This window comes from Cajanus cajan, chromosome 9, assembly GCF_000230855.2.
Source record: "Cajanus cajan strain Asha chromosome 9, NIPB_CcT2T_4, whole genome shotgun sequence".
In the NCBI taxonomy this organism is placed as follows: Eukaryota; Viridiplantae; Streptophyta; class Magnoliopsida; order Fabales; family Fabaceae; genus Cajanus; species Cajanus cajan.
In genome coordinates this window covers 17,599,330-17,609,058 of record NC_138525.1, presented here as the reverse complement: position 1 = coordinate 17,609,058, position 9,729 = coordinate 17,599,330, and positions in this window count along the sequence as shown.

The following is a 9,729-nucleotide window of genomic DNA, read 5'->3' as shown; positions in this document are numbered from 1 at the left end:
CAGTCGGCTACCTCCATCTTTTTTTTTAACCAATACAAGAGCACCCCACAGAGACACACTTGGCCTCACCATCTGCCTTTCCAAAAACTCTTCCAATTGCTTCTTCAACTCAACTAGCTTAGTTGGAGTCATCCTATAGGGAGCAATAGCTATAGGTCCTACACCCGGAATCAAATCAATATCGAACTCTATCTCCCTAGAAGGAGGTAATCTAGGCACCTCATCCGGAAACACTTTCGAAAAATCTCTCACCACATCTATAACATCAAACAACTGTTTAGACTTCAAACTCAGAGAGGACAAAAGAAGAAAACGCTCTGCCGCATCTAACAACAACCTCTCTACTTGCCTTGTAAATATCAACCCATCATCAACCTTGTCAAAAAATATAAGCTCCTTTCGAGCACAATTTATCAAAACCCAATTAGCCAACAGCCAATCCATACCAAGAATCATATCCAGGCCCACCAATAGCAAACAAATGAGAGTCACCTGGTACCTCCGCCCAAACACCTCAATTGGGCAATTCAAACAACACTCTAATGTCGTCATAAAAGTCGATGTCAGAGTAGACACTACCAAACAAACACCTAATTGATCCACAACTAATCTCAACCTACAAATGGAGTCCAAAGAAATAAAGGAGTGTGTAGCACCCAAATCAAACAAGATAGAAACCTTTGTTCCTACAACTTTGCCCTTCCCTTTCACCAAGTCTAGTGAAGTGGAAGCCTCGGCTTTTGATCATGCAAATACTTGCCCAATTGCCATCGGTCGCTCCACCCTTTGAGCACTCCTAGGATGATCTGCCCCATCTAGGCAACCCTTGGCCAAATGGTCAAACTTGCTGCATCTAAAACACCTGGACTTTGTAGTAATGCAGTCTTTGATAACATGTGGCCCACCACGTCTATAGAATTTGACAGCCTAAGCTCCGTCTCTAGCTCCCTTAGTAGACTTCCTTGTGATAGAACCCACTTGTTGTTGGGGTCTGTCATAAGGCTTCCTTTAAGAACCACCACCAGTCTTGGACCTAGTTGGCCCACTAATAGTCTTTGCCAACTTGCCAACGCTCTCAAGTCGCTCAGCGACCTTCACCTTTTCCACCAAGATAGGAAACTCCGTGATGGCCATAGACACCACCATTCTCCTCAACTTGTATCTCAAGCCTTCAACAAACTTCCTACACTTCCAAGCCTCAGAAATGGCCTAGGTGTAGAAGCATGCCAAATGCTCAAATCTCATGGCGTACTCCGTCACAAATAATCCACCATGCTACAATCACATAAATTCTGTCTCTCGAGCATGCCTCATACTCTTAGGGAAGTACTTCTCAAGGAATGCCCTCTTGAAGAACGCTCAATCCACAACAACCCCTGGGTCTATCAACATCTTACCGGTACCCCTCTACCAATACTCAACCTTTCCAGCCAACATGTACACAACATAAGCGAGACTCCGCTCCTCTAAACAACCCAAGACCGTGAAGATTTTCTCCAACTCATAGACCTAGTGGTCAACCACCTCTAAATCTGCATCACCTTTGAACTGAAGAGGACTGCACTTCTTGAACTTAGCTAAATATTTACTCTCCTGTGACCCAGTCAATCTTACTGCACCAGCTACAACTCTCTCAGCATCCACCCTAGCAAAATGTGCAATCTACTACTGCATAGCAATGGCCATCATCTCCATGGCCCTAAAAATCTAATTGTACTGTGGTCTAACCATTCTACACAAAGCAAACATTTTCTTAGAATATCTACCACAGACAAACCATCCACCAAAACTCCCACAACTTTCAACATATAGCAATTAAAGCTAATAACAATGTACAATATACATCTCATCACAACAAACAACTTCACAACAAAAGCACATTAGGTCCACCCCCATAGAGTGTCCCTAATGGCCCGACTTGGCTCTAATACCATAAAAGTGTAACGACCCAGTAGGTCTCACATAGTCTATAGGGTCAGCGAATAATGTATCAATAACACATTCCATACCATATACATACATAAAATAAAATATCACACCTAGACAGCTATATTCATAATGAGAATAAACAACTAAAAATCCCATATACATATATACCACTGAAAGTATGATATAATATCCTATACAAAACAACTAGGCAGTCAATCTCAAAAGAACAATAAAAGGATTAACTCCTTGGTTAAGTCTCAGCTAAAAGCCTGCCTGTCCCTCACTACCAAGCATCTACTCCTGATCTACTTGTATACCAAAGTATGGTCATCATAGTTCCAACCACAAGGAAAATAGTCAAGGTAAGCTCATAGAAACAACCATCATACAACATCAACATCATATAATAAGCAACCAAGGAATACAATATTTCATCTTTCAACTTTTGACTTTAAACAACATCATATATATATATATATATATATATATATATATATATATATATATATATATATATATATATACATACACAACACACAACTACAATTGATGCGTCATCACGCATATACAACTTAGAAGATCTCCAACAACTGAGGTTGAACAATCTAGGTGACATAAATCCTACCAAATCCAACTTTAGACCTATCTCAGTCAGGTCACGTATAGGACAACATTAGGAACTCCAAAAAGAACCAGGTATAAACAACAATAGTTGATTGGTTATGTGTGCCACTTAGACTCGAAGGTCCAGTACTACTATCAGGGTAGAAGGGTTTGGGTAAAAGTCTACCACGACCTTGGCTTGCATCACCAATCCACATGTGAAGTTAGCCCACCCACTACCCTCCAAATACCACGCACCCTCCAGTACCTAGTCAAATACTACATTTTTAACTAGATACCTTACTCATTTGGTCATTCAACCATAACATGGATTGACTACTTCCATGTTGCCCACACAGTACTAAGGGATTCAACTTTAAAAAAAAACTTTTAACTTATCACCTTAGTATTATATATCTCAACATAGGAAATATATCTTCACCATATGTCCCCAACTTAACAACTTTACAACAATAGACATCTTATTCAACTTTACAACAATAGGCATCATAATACAACTTCAACAAACAACTTTAGCAACTATAGTCAATTTTCATGCAACTTAACAACTTTTAAACAACTTTAACAACAAAACAACTTACATAAACATCTTTTACAAGTTTAAGGAAACTTAGCAACTTTAATCAAATTCACAACATAAACTACTTCCAACTCATACGTCTCAACATCATTATAACGTCATTAACAATACACAACATATAAACAACTTTAACCAACAACTATACAACTCAACCTCATCATTAAGAATTTAACAATTTAGTCTCTAAGGCAATAGGGTCGTGCCCGACGAAATTCTTATTTCACCCAACGCTAAGCTCAACCAGAGAACTCTAAAGCTTTCTCACGCCCGACATGGGAAAGTCACACCCGGCATCAGTCTGGTCGAGATTTTCTTGAATCTCGCCCGATGTGGGAAGTGTCACACCGAGCATTGGTCTGGTAGAGACCTTTAACTTTAATTTTGCTTGGCGTGGTAAGTTCCACGCATGAAGAATATACCCTGAGGGCACCAAGGCCCTTCTCACCCCCAACATAGGGTGTCTCCCCTGACTTTAAGGCCTAGCAGAGAGCACTCATGGTAAATCACGCTTGGTGTGATTACCTTGTGCCCAGCCTTATGTCAATAGAGGCCAAACCATCCCCAATTCTAATATTGCGTCCGACGTCACATCTTGCATGCCCGACGCCATTCATTTAGAGACCTTAATCCCTCTTCACGCTTGGCGCGACCAACCTCACACCCGAGGTTATAGTGATACTTGGGCCTCTGATGAAGGCCAATCTGACGCCATGAAGGCATGTTTGACGTGAATTCAAAAATGGGCACTTCAAGTTTGAAAATTCAAACCAAAACCTACAATTTCAGCAAACCCAAACACATGCAACCATCTCTAAGCATTTACAACAATGTAAAGCAACAAAAACAACCTAAAACATCAACATGCAAACCAAAACGAGATCAAAACCCATAAATTCCCCATTTGGCCCGAAAACTCCAAAATAGAACAACTTCTTAAATGGTTCATACCATCCACCTTTCATGCTTCTACTAACAATAGTTTAATCCAAACAAACATAAATGTGAAGCTTCCCTAACATTTATTCAAAGTTTCGAGGAATAAGAGAAGTACAGAGAAGAAGGAGAAAAAAGTGATACAATCCCAGCCCCGGAGCTTGAGTCTTCCTTCCTCTACTAATGTTTAGTTGAGAATAAAAAGGAGAAGTTTAAGAAATGCAAGAGTAGAGGGGAAAAAAGAAAGAAGGTTCAGGGCATTACACATTGGAAACTTGTTACTTTAGGTTGTGGTTCAAAATCAGGTTTTGCATATGCAGAATTCTGATGCCGTGTTAGGCGCACTTTCAAGGCGTTGGATGTTGTTATAACTTGAGGGTCTTTGTCTCAATCACGTTGAGCGTAGGATTGGTGGTGTCAAACGTGAGTAGAAAGACTTGTCTTGGGTTGGAACGACACCGGACGTGGTTGAATGATGTTAGATGTGAAAACCTTGAGAACTCTTTGACTTGGTGACATTGGGTCCAAAGTTGAATGGCGCCCAGCATGGCCAAGCCAATGCTTTCTATTTGGATTTTTCTAGGTGTCAAGGTGGTGACGCCAAGCGAGACTTAGGCGGAGACTCTCTACTTGAAATAGGGTCGGGTATGGTGTTTTACTTGAAAGAAATTCACAGTGATTACTCAAATAATGAATAATATAAGATACAATATTATAGTATGTTCGAGCAAGGTTTAGAAAGCGTACCTGGAATCAATTAGGGATCCATTCTTATTGATCTTGAACAATGTGAGAGAAGACTGTTCTCTTCCTGGTAGGAGGTGATAAGGCAGAAGACAAAAATGTTTTTCACTGTGAGAACTGACTAATGGGGTACCAGTTCTATATCCTTACCAGTAGAGATCAGGGACCTCTCAACGGGCTACTGAATATTCTAAACCATCACAGACCATTCATCGGAAGCCCAATATGTATTACCCATAGATTAATAATAATGTGCAATATAATTAATATTAACATATAAATATAATTTATTAATTAATGTTAATCCATAATAATAATAAAATAGAGAATAATTATATAAATATAACATTCTCCCACTTGGATAACATTAATCAATAAATTAAATATATCAATTACAACACAAGCACATATATCAGTTAACAATATAAGAAATATAAACATAACCAGAAAGATAGTTTCCGATAGGGATACATACCTTATGCCTATATTTCATAAATAATGGATAATGAAAAACATAATAAAATATGTGATCCCAAAAATGATCCAAGCAATTTTATATGCTAAAAGAGATGTAATGAAAATGAAGTCATTGATAAATTTACATCTCATGAAAACCATAATAATAAAAAATGTAATTTTCAGACTCCCACTAACCCAATACATCAAAAAACTTAACCACACCCATGAGTTACATGATTTTGAAAAACTCCAATAACTAAGCCACACCCATGAGTTACATGATTTTGAAAAACTCCAATAACTAAGCCTTTAGTCAGTGGATCTGCTAACATATTTTCTATAGCAGTATCCTCAATTTGAGTCTGAAAATCCAAAACTTTTTCTCTAACAAACAGAAATTTTATATCAAAATGTTTTGAGCGAGTAGAAATTTTGTTGTTTTGAGAGAAATGCATAGCAATAGTATTGTCGCAATATATCACAAGTGGCCTAGAAATACTTTCAACAATATGAAAGCTAGAAATTAAATTTTTAAGCCACACAACTTGACAAGTAGCATTATAACAAGCGACATACTCTGTCTCAATGGTAGAAGTAGCTATAAGAGTCTGTTTAACACTCTTCCAAGAAATAGCTCCTCCTACCATCATAAAAACAAAGCCGGAAGTAGATTTTTGGTCGTCAGGGAAACTAGCAAAATCAGAATCAGTATAACTAATGACCTAAAGTTGATCAGATTTCTTATAGGTCAACATATGATCCTTGGTTCCCTATAGATATCTAAAGACCTTTTCAAAGGCTTTCCAATGACCCAAACCCGAGTCGCTCAAGTATTTCCCTAAAGCATTAACAACAAAAATAATATCGGGACGAATACAAACTTGAGCATACATCAAACTACTAATAGCGGAAGCATATGGGACCTTTTTCCATTTCAACTCTATCATTATTATTTTGAGGACATTGAGATTTAGAGAGTTTGTCACCTTTTTTGAACAGGTGCAACAATGGGGAGAAAAATTGCATGTTAAACTATTTGAGGACTTTATCAATATACCCTCTCTGAGACAATCCAAGAATGCCACGTGACCTATCATGGAAAATATGAATGCCTATAACAACAGAGGCATCACCAAGGTCCTTCATATAAAAGTGGCTATTTAACAAATTTTTTCTCAGTCAAAAGTTTAACACTACTACTAGCAAGAAGAATATCATCAACATAAAAGACAAGAATGATGAAATGACTCCCACTAGTCTTCAATTAAATGCACTAATCTGAAGCATTTTCCTTGAAGTAAAAAAGAAGTGAACACCTGATCAAATTTCAAATACCATATGTGGTCTTCTCAATAAGAGACAAATATTGACCTTTTTGAGCTTTGTCAAAAGTCTTAAATTTCTCACCAACTGACTTGAAAAAAATCATTAGCCTTATCATTTTTTTTGGAATGCTCTGTCGAATAGACTTCTCCATGGTGTATTTCATCACCATCAGATACACCATATTTGAGTGTTCCCATTTCTCATGAGAAGTTCTTTAGACAATAGTGGACTTAAGAGTAAGAGTTGGAGGCTCTTTCTCTCTTAAGAAAAAGTCCATATTAGTAATTGTCATATATAAGTCCAGAGATTCATTCTGGTCCTCAAAATTTGTCCCATTCAATATTTTGACCGAAGTCAATTGCATAGGCAAAAAAAAATCAGTATCCAAACAACAAAGAAACATTTAATATGCACAATTGTTATGGAATAAAAAATTAAATGTTTCTAAATACACAACCAAACATACCTATAATATAAAATTTCTCATTCATTATGATCCTGCCTAAGGATCCTGAACCATAATAAATAAGAAATACAAAATGCAACGCACAACTTATGTAAAAAAAATCTAATACCGATAGCGTACTTGAAAAATAATTGACATAAGATAAAATTAAGAAAAAAAATTGTATCATAATACCAAAATACATTAACAACAAAATACCAATAGGGCATAATTATCATTAATGTAATATAAAATTAATTAGAGAAATAATTAAATTATTTCATTCACACAAATTTCATATAATTGTACCCACGATAGGTGAGATCACAATCATATAAATTTATATTAATCATGTTTAACAAAATATAATAAAATTATATTATGCATGAACATCATTTGAAATAAGTACAAAACAAACAACTATTAATACAAATAAGGGTCATTTTTTTTAACTCAAGTATATATATACTACCAAGGAGAGTATAACATACTAACATGTCACTAAGATAACAAGAAACATATATATATAAAAAAATTCAGACCCAAATCCCAACAGTACAATATTTAAAATTAAGTTCAAATTAAGTTTTATTCTTGGAATAATTAAAAAAAATAGTTATAGGTAAAAAAAATTACAAAAAATATATCAAATAATTAGAAAATTAATTATTTAATTTTAAAATATAAATATAAATTTCCTAGCCAAAATAGGGTCTCACGTGCCTAGCTCTGTGAGTGGACAGTCACATGCATTACTGTTCATCTTCTCCTTCACTTGAAAAATAGAAAACGAGTCGTTCGACTCATAACAAAAACTCGGCGCAAAACCACCACAGGCAACGAAAGACTGCAATTTTTTGACCAAATGATTGCTACTTCACGGCAATCCAAAACCCCTTATCAATTTCAGGAATAATCGATTCAAAGAAAACAAATTTAAATCTGAGAAATTGGGGTTTTGAAGATATCCGCGACGAAAAGAGACAAAAAATTTGTCAAATTTTTTAATCAATTCTTTCTTAAAATGTGCAGATTTATTCAACATCCAGAGGTAAATAAAAGTCCCCAATCAATTGCAACGAATAATCATTGAAAAATGAGGAAAAATGAATCTAAATTGCTCACTGAATAGAACAAGCTCAGAAAAAAAAAATTGCACAAGGTTTGAAATACATGTAGAAAGAAAACCCCTTTGACAATTTGTTCAATTGATGAATATAATCTAAGTTGTCATTTTTCGAACGAAGAAGAAAAAAATTTCTATTATTCGAAATCAAAATTGAACCTGAGAAATGACATTTGCAATATTTATACAGTATTTACACATTAGGATAAAATCCTACAATAAAAATTTCTAATTTTTTTTTATATACAATTTGTGAATAATTCATACATAGGATACTGATTCTATAACCTAGAACAACCATAATTTGTATCTTAATGGCTCTGATACTAATTGAAAGAAATTCACAGTGATTAGTCAATTAATGAATAATATAATATATAATATTATAGTATGTTAGAGCAAGGTTTAGAAAGAATTGCGTACCCGGATTCAATTAGGGATCCATTCTTATTGATCTTGAACAATGTGAGAGAAGAAAGATAAAATTAAGATAAAAGATGCGAGGTCTCAAGGACCTCTACCTTAGCCATGTTGGACGCAAATTGTGTAACATCGGACATGGGTGAGGCAGAGAGCTCCCTTCCCGGGTATTGTATGTGTAGCATTAGGCATTAGTTGTTGAAGAAGACATGATGTTGTGAATTGTTGGTTAAGAAGTAGATATGATTTGTGAGTTGTATGTTGACCAACTTGTATGTTATTTGTGTATTGGTGTCGAATATACAATGTGTTGTTAAGATGTTTGTTGATTATAGAGTTGAATTTGAGTTGTGAGATGTAAAGTAGTGTATTGATTATGTTGTCATGTTATTGAATTGTGTTGACTGCTTAGAACTAGAGGAGAGATTTTTGAAAGTTATGTATCCCATTGTGTGGATATTATATTATGGTGCTCCAAAAACCTAATTTGTTGAAAATTCTTTTTGAAAAGTTGACCCTTGAAGTGGATGTTGTGTTGCTTCTCCTTTAAAACTTTATTGGTACCCTGTGTAGGTAAGGTCAAGGCACACATGTATGAAGCAACCACGATATAGGGGTCAGGTTGAGCTATACTGATTATAAGTGACTAACCAAGTAAAATACGAAGTTGGGAATGTAGTTCCTAACTAACTATTGGAAGGACATAGTATTTTGAGGATAGTTGGTGGACTAATCCCATAAGAGGCTTGGTTAAGCTAGCTAATGCCATGGTAGGTCCTTACCTAACTGTTTTACCTTGACAATAATATTATACTTCCTTGTTTAAGTGGCGATATTCAAGAAATCGAGTTGATGTGTTGTGAATTTTTATCCAATTTGTTATTGATCTAACAAGCCCAAAAAGATCACCCTGTGATGTCGGTTGGGTCAAATCACTTAAACTACTCACCTTGTGTTGTAAGAAATCTCTCAGTTGAAATGTGTGACAACGCTTATAATTATTGTGTTGAGTATATGATGTGTTGAACTGATTGTGTTGTTCATGTGTTGAAATATGATGACATGTGATGTTGTGTTGAATTTAAAATTGTTGTATTGATTTGTGTTGTATTGATTTGTGTTGTATATTGTAATGCCTTGTTA